Raw genomic sequence first — 19,376 nt, 5'->3', positions numbered from 1 at the left:
GCCTGGATAAATGCCTCTTATGAGGTATTCTCAACATCCTGCACAAGGATACTGAAGGGAATCAACTTCCAGGATTTACCCTCCTCCCCTGACCCTTTACTTCCAATTTGCAGCCAGACCAGTTCCTGAAAGCTCCCTGTCAATGCCACTGGACACATACTCTGTACTATTCCTTTGGGACAGTTTCTCAGCCATTCACACCTGGCTGAGAGACTACTCGGAAGGGATAACATCCAAAGCTGTAAGCATAAGTCCTGATTAAACTGCACAGTGAAGTGCGACACAGGAACGTAACTTCTGGATAGCTAACTACTGCTCGAGGGATGGGAATGGCAAGGACTGTCTCAGCCGGGGTTCCAGTCAAGGCCACTAGCCCAGAGTCAAGGGCACCCAAGGGTGAGGAGACTGCCCACTATATTCAGGAGCTCCTTCTCTGTACCCCGAGTTGCCCAAGGGCCAAATCTCAGCCCAGACAGCACCTGCAGCGTGTAAGTTACGGACCAATTGTCCCATGGCTCCGCCTCTGTGAGAAGCGCCTTTCTCCATGTCCATCTTTCTCTGCCTTTCTCCTTGTACAGCTCCTTGTCCATAGTCAGCAGAAGATAAATTGATACATTTTGCTGAGAACCCTGAACTTTCCAGGATGGAGTTTTCCCAGTTAATGAGGTCTTTTGGTCTCATCCAAAGGGAAATTTGCAGACTCTCCCACAGGCAGGTAGGGTCCGTGCTGACCCAGTGGCAGCCCAAGCCCAACGGGCCACGCACGGGGTGGGGGGCACTGCCACTGTCCCTGAGGCAGGTCCGCGGCTACATGATTGTTTAACAGAGGTTATGAAAACACTTACAGTAAAACCTGTCCGTTATGAAAAAGTGCAGGTAGTACAACAGGGGTGAGATGAAAATCGGAAAGCATTTCAAGAGAGGTTGGTAGCAGCTTCAAAAAAAGTATAGCAGGGGCTTTTCTGGTGGCTCACTGGGAAAGAATCCACGTGCCAATGCAGGACACATGGGCTCTATCTCTGATCCAGGGAGATCCCATGTTTGATGGAGCAATTAAGCCCAGGAGCTGAAACTACTGAAGCCCATGCCCTTGAGCCTGCGCTCTGAAACAAGAGAAGCCACTGCAGTGAGAAGCCCATGCTGAGAAAGCTCACACAGCAACAAAGACAGAGCATAGACAAAATATATATATAGGAGTGTGGATCCCTTCTCCCTCGAAGGACAGGCCCTTTTGGCTATGCATTTCATAGCCCACCCTGCCACAGACATCAGGAGCGAGATTCAAAAAGCAACTGCTAGTCCTCAGACCCCTCTGAGCGATTTGCTCCAAGTGGCTTATTCAGTTTTTGATAATAGGAATGTGGTTGAAAAGGCTGAACACTCCCAAAGAAATACACAAAGGGCTGAAATGATGGTTGTAGCTTTGTCCACTCAGAGACCACCAGAGGGGAGGTCAGCCTTTGCAGGCCAAGCTGGTCATGATGGACCACAAGGCCTACAGGTACCCAGACCAACCCAGGGTGCCCTGTGTGGACAGAAGGGCACTGGAGGAGAGACTGTGGCAGACTTGCCCTTTTATAGACAGCCAGGGAACTGGAGGAGGGAATGCCTCCAAACTCCTGAGATCCATTTACACATATCTTGGAGCCAGTTAACTGGGGTCACACAAAGTCGGACATGACTGAAGTGACTTAGCAGCAGTAGCGGTAGGTTACTGTGTAGATAGGGAGTTGAGTGTACTGAATGATTATTGTGTAAGTAGAAAATGTTTCACTTATTTTTTGTTTTTTTAAAAATGATGGTCTTTTTGTATTACACAATAGAACTGACATGAACCACTTGTTAAGTCATAAAATGCCTATATGTCTATCTACTGATAGGTTTCTAAGAGGTATCTAGAAAAGTGTTTACTTTTTTATTTTTTAAAGTATTTTAGGGAATTCCCTGACAGTCCAGTGGATAGGATTCAGTAGTTTCACTGCAGGGAGCCTGGATTTAATCCATGGTCAGGGAACCAAGATCTCATAAGCCACATGGTCCACTAAAAATATTGCTTACAGAATTCTTTATTTTCTCAATGCAGTATTTGTGGAACAGTTACTAACTGCCATTTATTTTTTACATTATTCATTAGAATGCTTCTTTTGCATTGTTTACCATTCCAATGCATTGCCTGTTTGATGATTGTTTGCTCAGTTGCTCAGTCCTGTCTGACTCTTTGTGATCTCATGAACTGTAGCTCACCAAGCTTTCTTATCCATGGAATTTTTTTCAGGCAAGAATAGTGCACTAGGTTGTGATTTCCTGCTCCAGGGGATCTTTCCCACCCAGGGATTTTATCCCACTGTGCCGTGTCTTCTGCATTGGCTGGCAGTTTCTTTACCACTGAGTCACCTCTCTAGTCCTGTATGTTCTTTACCATTTAAATATGTATAAGTATGCATAAAGTGTGTACAATATACCATTAGTTTCTCCTCAATTATGAGACAGCAGTGTGTTTAGTACAAAGTAGGATGAGCTTTGAGGTCATGGTGGGAAAATAGGTTTTCTTTGTGAACTGACATGAGTTTGCATAAAATGAATGTTTCTGATTGTGTTTGAAACTACAGTACCCTAAAGTTAATTTAAATTACATATGATCACTCTTTTTTAAAGAGTTCTATTCTTTTAGTGTTCTATAGTTTTAAGATCATCATTGTGAAGATTCGTAATTCTGTTCAGGATGGATATGACTTTTGATATAATATCATGTGTTTGACAAGAAATAATTTATTTATGAATTGTAGCTAATAGAATACCTATGGTTCTTTACGTCTTGTAGATATGTCTCATATACATATGATCAAGAAATTACAGGCAAAAGCAAACAGTGGTAAAGGGGAAATTTTTCAAAGAGTGATGTTTGGAAGAGCTGAAAGCCTTGAAATCAAAGATTTTCGCCTCAGGAAGATCCAGAAAAATATACATGACTTTGATTGTTTGTGGACAGATGATGAAAGAAATGACAAAGGATTGTCTACATCCCATAACAAAAACCTCATTGATGGAAGAGATCATCATAGTAGAAGTGATGCAGGAAATAGACCTTTTGAAAGGCACGGATCAAGCTTTCAGGATGAATTGCAGATGGTACAGTGTGAAGGGATAATTTTTGAATGTAGTCAAGTTGTGACAAACGTCAGCGCCTCAGGTGTATCACCTCAGAGAACTCGTAATGTCTGCAAAGGCTTTTCTCATAAACATGAGAATGCTGTTATGCATCCCTCAGAACTGACCATGAAACACAAAAGAAAAGACCTTAAAAATGTAATGAGTGTGACATACCCTTTCTTCAGGACTCAGAACTCAATTCATACTGGAGAGAAACCACATAAATGTAATGTATGTGGCAAGGCCTTTAATCAAGCTGCAAAGCTTGAAGTTCATCAGAGATTCCATTCTGGAGAGAAACCATATAAATGTGATATATGTGGCAGGGCCTTTAGTCAAACTGCAAACCTTGCAGTTTATTGCAGGATTCATACTGGAGAGAAACCATATAAATGTGATGTATGTGGCCAATGTTTTACGAAAAACTCACAACTTGAAGTTCATCAGAGAACTCATACAGGAGAGAAACCATATAAATGTGATGTATGTGACAAGGCATTTAATCAGACTGCAAAACTTGGACTTCATCAGAGAATTCATACTGGAGAGAAACCATATAAATGTGATGTGTGTGGCAAGACGTTTAGTTGTACTGGAAACCTTGCTGTTCATCAGAGAGTTCATAGTGGAGAGAAACCATAAATGTAATGTGTGTGGCAAGGCGTTTAGTAGTACTGGAAACCTTGCTGTTCGTCGGAGAGTTCATACTAGAGAGAAACCATGTAATTGTAGTATATGTGCCAAGGCTTTAAGTGTAGGTTCAAGCATTGGTGTTCATCAGAGAGTTCATACTGGAGGAAACCATATAAATGTGATGCATGTGGGAAGGCGTTTAGTCGTACTGGAAACCTTACTGTTCATTGGAGACTTCATACTGGAGAGAAACCATATAAATGTGATATCTGTGGCAAGGCTTTCAGAGTAAGTTCAAACCTTGCTGTTCATCAGAGTGTTCATACTGGAGAGAAATCATATAAATGTGATGTGTGTGGCAAGGTCTGTACTCAAACTACAGGCCTTGCAGTTCACCAGAAAATTAATATTGGAGAGAAACCATATAAATGTGATGTATGTAGCAAGGCCTTTAATCAAACTACAAAACTTGAACTTCATCAGAGAATTCATACTGGAGAGAAGCCATACAAATGCAATGTATGTGACAAGGCATTTAGTCATACTGCAAACCATACTGTTCATCGGAGACTTCATACTGGAGAGAAACCATATAAATGTGATATATGTGGCAAGGCTTTCAGAGTAAGTTCAAACCTAGTTGTTCATCAGAGTATTCATACTGGAGAGAAACCATATAAATGTGATGTATGTGGCAAGGCCTTTAATCAGACTGCGAAACTTGGACTTCATCGGAGAATTCATACTAGAGAGAAACCATATAAATGTGATGTGTGTGGCAAGGCATTTAGTCGTACTGGAAGCCTTGCTGTTCATCAGAGAGTTCATACTGGAGAGAAACCATATAAATGAGGTATATGTGGCAGGGCTTTCAGTGTGAATGCAAACCTTGCAGTTCATCAGAGAATTCATACTGGAGAGAACCTTACAAATATAAAAATTGTGACAAACCTTTTAGGCACAGTCATCCATAACTCATCATCAAGCAGTTCAGACAGGAGAGAAACCATATAAATATGATGTATATGGCCGGTGCTCTACTTGAAATGATGAACTTAGAAACCATCGGAGAATTCATACTACAGAGAAACATTAGAAATGTGACAGTTGTGAGGAACATTTTAGTGCAAATGTCATGAGTGTGACAAAGCCTTTAGTCAGTGTTCAGGCCTTATAATTCAGAGAATTCATACTGTATAGAAAACATACAAGTGAAATGAATGTGTCAGAATTTCTAATGCATGTTCAGCATGGCAGTTCATACAGGAGAGAAACCACGTAAATGTTATTATGTGGCAAACCCTTCAGTCACAAGGAATGATGTTGCAGATCTGAGAATCCATACTGCAGTGAAAACTTACACATATAGAGAATGCGGTAAAATATATCAACTTTTTGACCCCCAGAAAATTCAAACTGGAGGAAAACTACACGAATGTGTTAGGTGTGGGAAAGCTTTGATTCTGTGTTCAGGCCTAACTCACCATCACTTAACTTTTTTTTTTTTTTTTTTTACAACATTGTGATGGTTTTTGCTGTACATCAACATAAACAGGCCACAGGTGTACATATGTCCCCTCCCTCCTGAACCCTCTCTCACCTCTCTCACCACCATATTCCTCCAGATTGTCCCAGAGCACTCACTCATATATCAAACTCCCACTGGCTCTTTACATATGGTAATATATATGTTTCAGTGCTAATCTCTTAAATCCTATTCCATCCTATTCCTTTTGTTTTTCTCAATAGTTTTTCCTTAACGTTACTTGTTCTATCCACATGTTATGACCCAGATTTAATGTTTAATTTGCATTTCTTTCCTGCCTTACACTAAAAAATACATAAGTCAGTGGGTTATTTTGAGACTTTTGTAACATTAAAATGCTCGTAGACAATGACAAGGAACATAGTAGGTGCCCTGTAAATGTAAAGAAGACAGTTCCTTTAGGACTTGAGTTCAGTTGGATAATACACATAGAAATATTTTTAAATAGTGCAAAGTTGATAATTTTGGTGAAAATAAATTCTAATGTTTTCTTAAGGCTTTATATTTTACAATGTGCTTTGTTGTTCACAACTGACATATCTTTCAGAAACAGACAACAAAAAATAAGAGAAAATATATTACAATTTTTCAACAAGAAGTAAATTGCCTAATTACCATCAAGTGATCATATAGTAATTTGACATTCCATTACATTGAAGAATTGACTTAAGTATTATATATTTTGTGTAAACAAGTTTTTCTCATATAAGTATTTGAAGTTTTGTCATCATAAGCCTGGAACAGAAACTTTTATAAAGAAGTATGCATTTCTCATTAAAAGTATGTTTCTCTCTTTATAATCTTTAAAATTTATTTTTGGCTATGCTAAGTCTTCATTGCGGCTGCGACCCGCGCACTAAGTGCAGCCAAGAGGAGCTACCCCACGTCCGAGGTCAGGGGCAGAAGCCGGGAGGACCCCATGCCCGAAGGGCGGCGGCCAAGAGGAGTTACCCCACGTCTGAGGTCAGGGGCAGCGGCTGAAAGTGCCAGGCTGCGACGGCACAGGAACGGCCGAGAGGAGATACCCTGCGTCTGAGGTCAGGGGCAGTGACGAGAGGAGTTACCCTGTGTCCGAGGTCAGGGGCGGCGGCCAGGAGGACCAACCCCACGCCCAAGGAGCCGTGGCTGCGCGGGCGCAGGAGGGCCTAGAGGAGCTATTCCACGTTCAAGGTCAGGAAGGGCAGCAGTGAGGAGATACCCCTCGTCCAAGGTAAGGAGCAGCCGTGAAGATATACCCCATGCTCAAGGTAAGAGAAACCCAAGTAAGATGATAGGTGTTGCAAGAGGGCATCAGAGGGCAGACACACTGAAACCATACTCACAGAAAACTAGTCAATCTAATCACACTAGGACCACAGGCTTGTCTAACTCAATGAAACTAAGCCATGCCCGTGAGGCAACCCAAGATGGGCGGGTCATGGTGGTCAGGTCTGACAGAATGTGGTCCACTGGAGAAGGAAATGGCAAACCACTTCAGTATTCTTGCCTTGAGAACCCCCATGAACAGTATGAAAAGGCAAAATGATAGGATACTGAAAGAGGAACTCCCCAGGTCAGTAGGTGGCCAATATGCTACTGGAGATCAGTGGAGAAATAACTCCAGAAAGAATGAAGGGATGGAGCCAAAGCAAAAAGAATACCCAGCTGTGGATCTGACTGGTGATAGAAGCAAGGTTCGATGCTGTAAAGACTAATATTGCATAGGAACCTGGAATGTCAGGTTCATGAATCAAGGCAAATTGGAAGTGGTCAAACAAGAGATGGCAAGAGTGAATGTCGACATTCTAGGAATCAGCGAACTAAAATGGACTGGAATGGGTGAATTTAACTCAGATGACCATTATATCTACTACTGCGGGCAGGAATCCCTCAGAAGAAATGGACTAGACATCGCGGTCAACAAAAGAGTCTGAAATGCAGTACTTGGATGCAGTCTCAAAAATGATAGAATGATCTCTGTTCATTTCCAAGGCAAACCATTCAATATCACAGTAATCCAAGTCTATGCCCCAACCAATAATGCTGAAGAAGCTGAAGTTGAACGGTTCTATGAAGACCTACAAGACCTTTTAGAACTAAAACCCCAAAAAGGTGTCCTTTTCATTATAGGGGACTGGAATGCAAAAGTAGGAAGTCAACAAACACCTGGAGTAACAGGCAAATTTGGCCTTGGAATACGGAATGAAGCAGGGCAAAGGCTAATAGAGTTTTGCCAAGAAAATGTACTGGTCATAACAAACACCCTCTTCCAACAACACAAGAGAAGACTCTACACATGGACATCACCAGATGGTCAACACCAAAATCAGATTGATTATATTCTTTGCAGCCAAAGATGGAGAAGCTCTATACAGTCAGCAAAAATAAAACCAGGAGCTGACTGTGAACTCCTTATTGCCAAATTCAGACTTAAATTGAAGAAAGTAGGGAAAATCACTAGACCATTCAGGTATGACCTAAATCAAATCCCTTATGATTATACAGTGGAAGTGAAAAATAGATTTAAGGGCCTAGATCTGATACATAGAGTGCCTGATGAACTATGGAATGAGGTTCGTGACATTGTACAGGAGACAGGGATTAAGACCATCCCCATGGAAAAGAAATGCAAAAAGGCAAAATGGCTGTATGGGGAGGCCTTACAAATAGCTGTGAAAAGAACAGAAGCGAAAAGCAAAGGAGAAAAGGAAAGATATAAGCATCTGAATGCAGAGTTCCAAAGAATAGCAAGAAGAGATAAGAAAGCCTTCTTCAGCAATCAATGCAAAGAAATAGAGGAAAACAACAGAAAGGGAAAGACTAGAGATCTCTTCAAGAAAATTAGAGATACCAAGGGAACATTTCATGCAAAGATGGGCTTGATAAAGGACAGAAATGGTATGGACCTAACAGAAGCAGAAGATATTAAGAAGAGATGGCAAGAATACACAGAAGAACTGTACAAAAAAGATCTTCACGACCCAGATAATCATGATGGTGTGATCACTGACCTAGAGCCAGACATCCTGGAATGTGAAGTCAAGCCTTAGAAAGCATCACTGTGAACAAAGCTAGTGGAGGTGATGGAATTCCAGTTGAGCTATTTCAAATCCTGAAAGGTGATGCTGTGAAAGTGCTGCACTCAATATGCCAGCAAATTTGGAAAACTCAGCAGTGGCCACAGGACTGGAAAAGGTCAGTTTTCATTCCAATCCCAAAGAAAAGCAATGCCAAAGAATGCTCAAACTACTGCACAATTGCACTCATCTCACACGCTAGTAAAGTAATGCTCAAAATTCTCCAAGCCAGGCTTCAGCAATATGTGAACCGTGAACTTCCTGATGTTCAAGCTGGTTTTAGAAAGGGCAGAGGAACCAGAGATCAAATTGCCAACATCCGCTGGATCATGGAAAAAGCAAGAGAGTTCCAGAAAAACATCTATTTCTGCTTTATTGACTATGCCAAAGACTTTGACTGTGTGGATCACAATAAACTATGGAAAATTCTGAAAGAGATGGGAATACCAGACCACCTGATCTGCCTCTTGAGAAATCTGTATGCAGGTCAAGAAGCAACAGTGAGATCTGGACATGGAACAACAGACTGGTTCTGAATAGGGAAAGGAGTACGTCAAGGCTGTATATTGTCACCCTGCTTATTTAACTTCTATGCAGAGTACATCATGAGAAACGCTGGGCTGGAAGAAGCACAAGCTGGAATCAAGATTGCCGGGAGAAATATCAATAACCTCAGATATGCAGATGACACCACCCTCATGGCAGAAAGTGAAAAGGAACTAAAAAGGCTCTTGATGAAAGTGAAAGAGGAGAGTGAAAAAGTTGGCTTAAAGCTCACATTCAGAAAACGAAGATCATGGCATCCGGTCCCATCACTTCCTGGGAAATAGATGGGGAAACAGTGGAAACAGTGTCAGACTTTATTTTTCTGGGCTCCAAAATCACTGCAGATGGTGACTGCAACCATGAAACTAAAAGACGCTTAGTGCTTGGAAGGAAAGTTATGACCAACCTAGATAGCATATTGAAAAGCAGAGATATTACTTTGCCAACAAAGGTTCGTCTAGTCAAGGCTATGGTTTTTCCTGTGGTCATGTATGGATGTGAGAGTTGGACTGTGAAGAAGGCTGAGCGCCAAAGAATTGATGCTTTTGAACTGTGGTGTTGGAGAAGACTCTTGAGAGTCCCTTGGACTGCAAGGATATCCAACCAGACCGTTCTGAAGGAGATCAGCCCTGGGATTTCTTTGGAAGGAATGATGCTAAAGCTGAAGCTCCAGTACTTTGGCCACCTCATGTGAAGAGTTGACTCATTGGAAAAGACTCTGATGCTGGGAGCGATTGGGGGCAGGAGGAGAAGGGGATGACAGAGGATGAGATGGCTGGATGGCATCACTGACTCCGATGGACATGAGTCTGAGTGAACTCCGGGAGTTGGTGATGGACAGGGAGGCCTGGGGTGCTGCAATTCATTGGGTCGCAAAGAGTTGGACACGACTGAGTGAATGATCTGAACTGAACTGAAGTCTTCATTGTGCTGGCTTCTTTCTCTTTTTGCAGCAATGGGGCTATGAATTGTCCACATAAACTTGGCTGGGGTATGGTTGGAGACTGGCATTTTGATGCTTCTTTTGGTGAGTCCAGAGGACTCAATGTCTGTTTTTTGGCTATGCTGAGCCCTTTTTTGCTGTACATGGAATTTTCTAGTTGCAGCAAGCAGAAGTGACTTTCTAGTAACTTCCGTACAGGCTTCTCATTGCTGGGGTTACTATTGTTGCAGAGCACAGGCTTTAGAGCAAAGGCTCAGTACTTGTGTTCCACAGGCTTAGTTTCTACGAGGCATGTGGTATCCTCTCACACCAGGGATCAAACCCGGGTCCTATGCATTGGCAGGTAGATTATTTACCACCGGACCACCAGGGAAGTTCTACTCAGTGTCTTTTAACTGGGTGTTATGTATGTTAATACACTGCCAAACAAAACTGGGGTCATCAACCAATAACTGGGAGATCTGAAAACCAGGAGAGACTTCCCAAAACTTCTCTAGACTTGCTGAAGAGGTGGATGGACCCAAGAGACCCTTCCTGAAATACCAAGGCCAGAATGTCCAAAGCACAGTATGGTGCCTGCTTTTCTCAATCCTGCATTCCCCTCAGGGTGCACTTTTGCTGGGCCACTGCAGTGACTAATAAGCTTGATCCTTGAAGAAGTGGAATGTCAAGCCATTTTTCTCCTTAAAAGTGTTAGTATGAAGTAGCCCTTTCTAAGAGTTGTGTGTTTCACATTCTAGCTTGTCATCCCTACACAAAACCAGTTCTTGTTTACTTAAACTGTTTGAATTAATTCCAATTGCAGGAATATTCGTGGGTTCAGCTAGTACCCCACATCCAGCCCCAGTCCACATCAACCCCTACCCAACCTCAACCTGGCCACCAGACCAGGTTTCAGTTTCCAGGCCTCTGAATCACTTCAGCCTCATCAGCAGGACTCCAGGTACAGTTTGGTTCAGTTGCTCAGTTATGTCCGACTCTTTGTGACCCCGTGGAGTGCAGCATGCCAGGCCTCCCTGTCCATCACCAACTCCCAGACTTTATTCAAACTCATTGTGTCGGTGATGCCATCCAACCATCTCATCCTCTGTCGTCGGACATGCAGGACTCCAAATGTTATGCCTAAACCTTCTTTCTTTCCATTGTGATTATCCCACAGAATTTTTAGGTTTTATTAAAAGTGTTACAGTTACTTAAACTAATGAGCAATGATTGATGCAACACAAGACGTGAGAGACCCTCAGGTACTACTTAACCCTGACAAGACACCTCTGGAACCAGAGGAACAAGCAGGTAAGTGTAGGCTCGGCCAGGTTTGGCCCTGCCCGTCCCCGCCTTGTCAGGTCCAGATGCAGGCATGTGTCCTAGGCTCCGCCCCTTATTGTCCCTTTCCTCTGGAACCTACCGATTGGGAGTCTCTGGTGTCTCCACTAGAAGGACGTGAGTTTACAGCAATTCGTGAAGCTGAGACTTGGTAGGTGCTCACTCCCCAGGAATAGTGTATTAGTATTAGTCGCTCAGTCGTGGCCGACTTTTTGCGACCTCATGGACTGTAGCCCACCAGGCTCCTCTGTCCATGGGATTCTCTAGGCAAAAATACTGGAGTGGGTTGCCATTTCCTCCTCCAGGGAACCTTCCCAACTGTACATAAAGGAGACTTCATTAATGTGTATTAGAGGATACCCCAGGTTAACTGTCATAGAAAACTGTCTCTTGAGCCTTTAAATTCTATACCAATTCTACACCTCTGGTTGGCTGATTGTTTGTTTCTTTATTTAGGTTTTAAGGTGAATGGCCTGGGGCTATTTGTTTCCATCAACTTGATTGCGAATCTAAAGTTGCAGTTGAAATGTCTGTTTTTCTTGCCATCCTCAGAAGAGATTGCTGCTCTACTGTAGATCTACTCTATGATTCTCGTTCTTTTCAGTTTACAATACAAATAGCTTATTATTTTTTGCAACCTATGTCTTATAATAAAGCAGTGCTGAAAAGTTAAATAGAATGTTCAGTTGCTGTATAGGTTACGAAAATGATTTGCTGGTGGTGATTTTTAAGTTTAATTTTAAATAGATTTCTGAGCTACTGTTTTTTGCTTGGTAGTCTTGTTAAGCTCCGCGTGTAGGGTCCCCTCTACTCCATATCTGTGGTCTCGGGTCACTTCGGACCTTCCTAATCCCCCAGCCTTTTCTCCCCAAGTAAATTCAGTTGTTATCTTGAGAGGCCCGTGGTCTAATTTCCTTTCAGCGTAGAATCCTGAGGTAACATATATCGTGCACAAAATATATAGTAATTTATGGGGGAAAGTTATTATACTTGCGACATGGCACTTGATAATTTTGTAAATATCCCAAAACACTTGTTCAGTAACTAGCTTAGAATTTCATCTTTGCAGCTGGTGGTGGAGCTGCAGTTCTTTCTCAAGTGTTAGAGAGGTGTATTACTGTCTTTTTCTGCTTTATATGACCAGGGAAATAAATTGACTACAGAGACGCTTCATTTTAGGGGATTATTTTCAGTGATGCTGGTTACTGGTATGAGTTCTAGAATCAAAGAAAAATATAAAATGGTCTCTATGCTCAGACATCTCCAACTATTTGAGACCCCATGGAGTATAGCCCGGCAGGCTGCTGTGTCCATGGGATCTCCCAGGCAAGAATACTGGAGTGGGTTGCTATTTCCTAATCCTGGGGATCTTTTGACTGAGGGATAAAACCCCCATCTCTTGCATCTCCATTGGCAGGGCGATTCCTTACCACTGAGCCACCTGGGAAGCCTCTTTGGTCTGTTCAGTTCAGTTCAGTTCAGTCGCTCAGTCCTGTCCCACTCTTTGTGACCCCATAAATCACAGCATGCCAGGTCTCCCTGTCCATCACCAACTCCCGGAGTTCACTCAAACTCATGTCCATCAAGTCGGTGATGCCATCCAGCCATCTCATCCTTTGTTGTCCCCTTCTCCTCCTGCCCCCAATCCCTGCCAGCACTAGGGTCTTTTCCAATGAGTCAACTCTTCGCATCAGGTGGCCAAAGTATTGGAGTTTCAGCTTCAGCATCAGTCCTTCCAATGAAACCCCAGGACTGATCTCCTTTAGGATGGACTGGTTGGATCTCCTTGCAGTCCAAGGGACTCTCAAGAGTCTTCTCCAACACCACAGTTCAAAAGCATCAATTCTTCGGTGCTCAGCTTTCTTCACCATCCAACTCTCACATCCTTACATGAGCACTCGAAAAACCATAGCCTTGATGGACTTTTGTTGGCAAAGTAATATCTCTGCTTTTCAATATGCTATCTAGGTTGGTCATAACTTTCCTTCCAAGGAGTAAGCATCTTTTAATTTCATGGCTGCAATCACCATCTGCAGTGATTTTGGAGCTCAAAAAAAAAAAAGTCTGACACTGTTTCCATTGTTTCCCCATGCATTTCCCATGAAGTGATGGGACCAGATGCCATGACCTTAGTTTTCTGAATGTTGAGCTTTAAGCCAACTTTTTCACTCTCCTCTTTCACTTTCATCAAGAGGCTTTATAGTTCCTCTTCATTTTCTGCCATAAGGGTGGTGTCATCTGCATATCTGAGGTTATTGATATTTCTCCCGGCAATCTTGATTCCAGCTTGTGCTTCTTCCAGCCCAGCGTTTCTCATGATGTACTCTGCATATAAGTTAAATAAGCAGGGTGACAATATACAGCCTTGACGTACTCCTTTCCCTATTCAGAACCAGTCTGTTGTTCCATATCCAGATCTAACTGTTGCTTCCTGACCTGCATACAAATTTCTCAAGAGGCAGGTCAGGTGGTCTGGTATTCCCAACTCTTTCAGAATTTTCCACAGTTTATTGTGATGCACACAGTCAAAGTCTTTGGCATAGTCAATAAAGCAGAAATAGATGTTTTTCTGGAACTCTCTTGCTTTTTCCATGATCCAGTGGATGTTGGCAATTTGATCTCTGGTTCCTCTGCCTTTTCTAAAACCAGCTTGAACATCTGGAAGTTCACAGTTCACGTAGCACTGAGGCCTGGCTTGGAAAATTTTGAGCATTACTTTACTAGCATGTAAGATGAGTGTAATTGTGTGGTAGTTTGAGCATTCTTTGGCATTGCTCAATGAGATGGCTGGATGGCATCACTGACTCGATGGATATGAGTTTGAGTGAACTCCGGGAGTTGGTGATGGACAGGGAGGCCTGGTATGCTGCGATTCTTGGGGTCACAAAGAGTCGGACACGACTGAGCGACTGAACTAAACTGAACTGAATATGGTGAAGCTTCATGTTATTCTTCAAATCACTAGATGGCAGAATATTTATCTTGAAGAGAAAGCACACAGATGTAAAGTGTGTGGCAAGGCTTTTACCCAAAGATCACAAGTTCGGGAACACACTGGAGCAACACCTCCCAAATGCAATGAGTATAGGAAAATCTTTATGTTGTCCAGGCATTAGGACTTGAGCAATCTGATCATGAGAATGTTCAATTTCTGACCATGAAGCCTAACCATGATGAAAGCTCAGTTTATGAGTCTTTGGGATGGACTGGATACGGATCTCAGGTTCCAAGTCAGTGATGGGAGCTTCTAATCATGCTATGCCAGCAAATTTGGAAAACTCAGCAGTGGCCACAGGACTGGAAAACATCAGTTTTCATTCCAATCCCAAAGAAAGGCAATGCCAAAGAATGATCAAAGTACCCCACAATTGCACTCATCGAACACTCTAGTAAAGTAATGCTCAACATTCTCCAAGCCAGGCTTCAGCAATATGTGAACCGTGAACTTCCAGATGTTCAAGCTGGTTTTAGAAAAAGCAGAGGAACCAGAGATCAAATTGCCAACATCCGCTGGATCATGGAAAAAGCAAGAGAGTTCCAGAAAAACATCTATTTCTGCTTTATTGACTAAGCCAAAGCCTTTGACTGTGTGGATCACAATAAACTGTGGAAAATTCTGAAAGAGATGGGAATACCAGACCACCTGATCTGCCTCTTGAGAAACCTATATGCAGGTCAAGAAGTTAGAACAGTTAGAACTGGACATGGAACAACAGACTGGTTCCAAATAGGGAAAGGAGTATATCAAGGCTGTATATTGTCACCCTGCTTATTTAACTTATATGCAGAGTACATCATGAGAAATGCTAGGCTGGAAGAAGCACAAGCTGGAATCAAGATTGCTGGGAGAAATATCAATAACCTCAGATATGCAGATGACACCACTCATATGGCCGAAAGTGAAGAGGAACTAAAAAGCCTCTTGATTAAAGTGAAAGAGGAGAGTGAAAAAGTTGGCTTAAAGCTCAACATTCAGAAAACGAAGATCATGGCATCTGGTCCCATCACTTCATGGCAAATAGATGGGGAAACAGTGGAAACAGTGTCAGACTTTTAATTTTTTGGGCTCCAAAATCACTGCAGATGGTGACTGCAGCCATGAAATTAAAAGACGCTTACTTCTTGGAAGGAAAGTTATTACCAAACTGGACAGCATATTAAAAGGCAGAGACATTACTTTTCCAACAAAGTTCCATCTAGTCAAGGCTATGGTTTTTCCAGTAGTCATGTGTGGATGTGAGAGTTGGACTGTGAAGAAAGCTGAGCACTGAAGAATTGATGCTTTTGAACTGTGGTATTGGAGATGACTCTTGAGAGTCCCTTGGACTGCAAGGAGATGCAACCAGTCCATTCTAAAGTTGATCAGTCCTGGGTGTTCATTGGAAGGACTGATGCTAAAGCTGAAACTCCGATATTTTAGCCACCTCATGCAAAGAGTTGACTCATTGGGAAAGACTCTGATGCTGGGAGGGATTGAGGGCAGGAGTAGGGGAAGACAGGATGAGATGGCTGGATGGCATCACCGACTCGATGGACATGAGTTTGAGTGAACTCTCGAAGTTGGTGATGGACAGGGAGGCCTGGTGTTTTGAGATTCATGGGGTCACAAAGAGTCAGACAGGACTGAGCGACTGAACTGAAGTGAATAATGAAAAGAATGCCTATGAGATTTTGAATCAAACAGCCTGCTCTGAAACAAACCAAAGTGTGGGAGTTGGCTACTAGAAGTGCATCTAAGAAGATATTGCTAAGACTGATATATTTTGACATGTGTTTTTTAAAATAACGTGTAATCTGCCATTTTTGAATGTTTTGAAAATGTTGATTAGATCCCATGATTTGATGGGGGTATGGAGTTCATCCATAAATCCCAAATCTTCAGAAGACTGTATTTTTCAGATTTTGTTACCCACATTTGAGAGAACGTTGTTGTTGTTCAGTTGCACAGTCATGTTTGACTCTTTACAACCCCATGGACTGCAGCAGGCCAGGCTTCCCTGTCCTTCACCATCTCCCAGAGCTTGCTCAAACTCACGTCCATTGAGTTGATGATGCCATTCAACCATCTCATTCTCTGTCATCCCCTTCTTCTCCCACTTTCAATCTTTCCCAGCATCAGGGTCTTTTCTAATGAGTCGGCTCTTCACATCAGGTGACCAAAGTATTGGAGCTTCAGCTTGAACATCAACCCTTCCAGTGAATATTCAGGATTAATCTCCTTTAGGATGGACTGGTTTGACCTCCTTGCAGTCCCAGAAACTCTCAAAAGTCTTCTCCAACATCACAGTTCAAAAGCATCAGTTCTTTACCACTCAGCCTTCATTATGGTCCAGCTCTCATATCCATACATGACTACTGGAAAAACCATAGCTTTACTATACAGGCCTTTGTGGGCAAAGTAATGTCTCTCCTTTTTAATATGCTGTAGAGATTTGTCATAGCTTTAGAAAATAAAGACCTAAAATATATTACAACTTGCAAATAGACAGTGAAACATTCTAATTATGTTCACACTGAACATATAATCAACTTGAAATTACATTATGGACATTATTTAGTGTAATTTCCTAAACAAGTTTTGGGGAAAGATACTTAACATTTGGGCTTCCCTGGTGACTCAGACAGGAAAGAATTCGCCTGCAATGAACAAGACCTGGGTTCGGTCCCTGTGTTGGGAGGATCCCCTGGAGAAGGGCATGGCAACCCACTCAAGTATTCTTGCCTGGAGAATCCCACGGAGAGAGGAGCCTGGCAGGCTATGGTCCATGGCGTCGCAAAGAATCTGAAACAGCTGAGTGACTAAGCACGTCCTCCAAAGTATAGAATATTTTAAAGAATGATGGAGCTCTCATTTAAAGAAAAAAAATGTTTTTTTCTCCTATTTTGCTTTCTTTTTTTAGGTTATCAATACGAAATTATGGATGCTAGGTAAATTTATTGTGATAATCGTTTCACAGTATATTTATCAGTTAATTTTTCTCTGTAGCTTAAACGTTCAGTTCACTTCTGTCGCTCAGTCATGTCCGACTCTTTACGACCCCATGAATCGCCAGGCCTCCCTGTCCATCACCAACTCCTGGAGTTCACTCAGACTCATGTCCATCAAGCCAATGATGCCATCCAACCATCTCATCCTCTGTTGTCCCCTTCTCCTCCTGCCCTCAATCCTTCCCAGCATCAGAGTCTTTTCCAATGAGTCAACCCTTCGCATGAAGTGGCCAAAGTACTGGAGTCTCAGCTTTAGCGTCAGTGCTTCCAAAGAAATCCCAGGGCTGATCTCCCTCAGAATGGACTGGCTGGACCTCCCTGCAGTCCAAGGGAGTCTCGAGAGTCCTCTCCAACACCACAGTTCAAAAGCATCAATTCTTCGGTGCTCAGCTTTCTTCAAAGTCCAACACTCACATCCATACATGACCACTGGAAAAACCATAGCCTTGACCAGATGGAACCTTGTTGGCAAAGTAATGTCTCTGCTTTTCAATATGCTATCTAGGTTGGTCATAACTTTCCTTCCAAGGAGTAAGCGTCTTTTAATTTCATGGCTGCAGTCACCATCTGCAGTGATTTTGGAGCCCAGAAATATAAAGTCTGACACTGTTTCCACTGTTTCCCCATCTATTTCCTAGGAAGTGATGGGACCAGATGCCATGATCTTCGTTTTCTGAATGTTGAGCTTTAAGCCAACTTTTTCACTCACCTCTTTCACCTTCATCAAGAGGTTTTTTGGTTCCTCTTCACTTTCTGCCATATGGGTGGTGTCATCTGCATATCTGAGGTTATTGATATTTCTCCCAGCAACCTTGATTCCAGCTTGTGTTTCTTCCAGTTCAGCGTTTCTCATGATGTACTCTGCATATAAGTTAAATAAGCAGGGTAACAATATACAGCCTTGACGTACTCCTTTTTCTATTTGGCACCGGTCTGTTGTTCCATGTCCAGATCTAACTGTTGCTTCTTGACCCGCATACAGATTTCTCAAGAGGCAGATCAGGTGGTCTGGTATTCCCAACTCTTTCAGAATTTTCCACAGTTTATTGTGATCCACACAGTCAAAGGCTTTGGCAGAGTCAATAAAACAGAAACAGATGTTTTTCTGGAACTCTCTTGCTTTTTCCATGATCCAGCGGATGTTGGCAATTTGATCTCTAGTTCCTCTGCCCTTTCTAAAACCAGCTTGAACATCAGGAAGTTCACGGTTCACATATTGCTGAAGCCTGGCTTGGAGAATTTTGAGCATTACTTTACTAGCGTGTGAGATGAGTGCAATTGTGCGGTAGTTTGAGCATTCTTTGGCATTGCCTTTCTTTGGGGTTGGAATGAAAACTGACCTTTTCCAGTCCTGTGGCCACTGCTGAGTTTTCCAAATTTGCTGGCATATTGAGTGCAGCACTTTCACAGCATCATCTTTCAGGATTTGAAATAGCTCAACTGGAATTCCATCACCTCCACTAGCTTTGTTCACAGTGATGCTTTCTAAGGCCCACTTGACTTCACATTCCAGGATGTCTGGCTCTAGATCAGTGATCACACCATCATGATTATCTGGGTCATGAAGATCTTTTTTGTACAGTTCTTCTGTGTATTCTTGCCATCTCTTCTTAATATCTTCTGCTTCTGTTAGGTCCATACCATTTCTGTCCTTTATTGAGCCCATCTTTGCATGAAATGTTCCCTTGGTATCTCTAATTTTCTTGAAGAGATCTCTAGTCTTTCCCTTTCTGTTATTTTCCTCTATTTCTTTGCATTGATTGCTGAAGAAGGCTTTCTTATCTCTTCTTGCTATTCTTTGGAACTCTGCATTCAGATGCTCATATCTTTCCTTTTCTCCTTTGCTTTTCGCTTCTGTTCTTTTCACAGCTATTTGTAAGGCCTCCCCATACAGCCATTTTGCCTTTTTGCATTTCTTTTCCATGGGGATGGTCTTAACCCCTATCTCCTGTACAGTGTCACGAACCTCATTCTATAGCTCATCAGGCACTCTATCTATCAGATCTAGACCCTTAAATCTATTTCTCACTTCCACTGTATAATCATAAGGGATTTTATTTAGGTCATACCTAAATGGTCTAGTGGTTTTCCCTACTTTCTTCAATTTCAGTCTGAATTTGGCAATAAGGAGTTCATGATATGAGCCACAGTCAGCTCCTGGTCTTGTTCACTATATAGAGCTTGTCCATCT

Source organism: Bos indicus x Bos taurus, chromosome 18 (genome assembly GCF_003369695.1).
Source record: "Bos indicus x Bos taurus breed Angus x Brahman F1 hybrid chromosome 18, Bos_hybrid_MaternalHap_v2.0, whole genome shotgun sequence".
In the NCBI taxonomy this organism is placed as follows: domain Eukaryota; kingdom Metazoa; phylum Chordata; class Mammalia; order Artiodactyla; family Bovidae; genus Bos; species Bos indicus x Bos taurus.
This window is presented reverse-complemented; position numbering follows the sequence as displayed.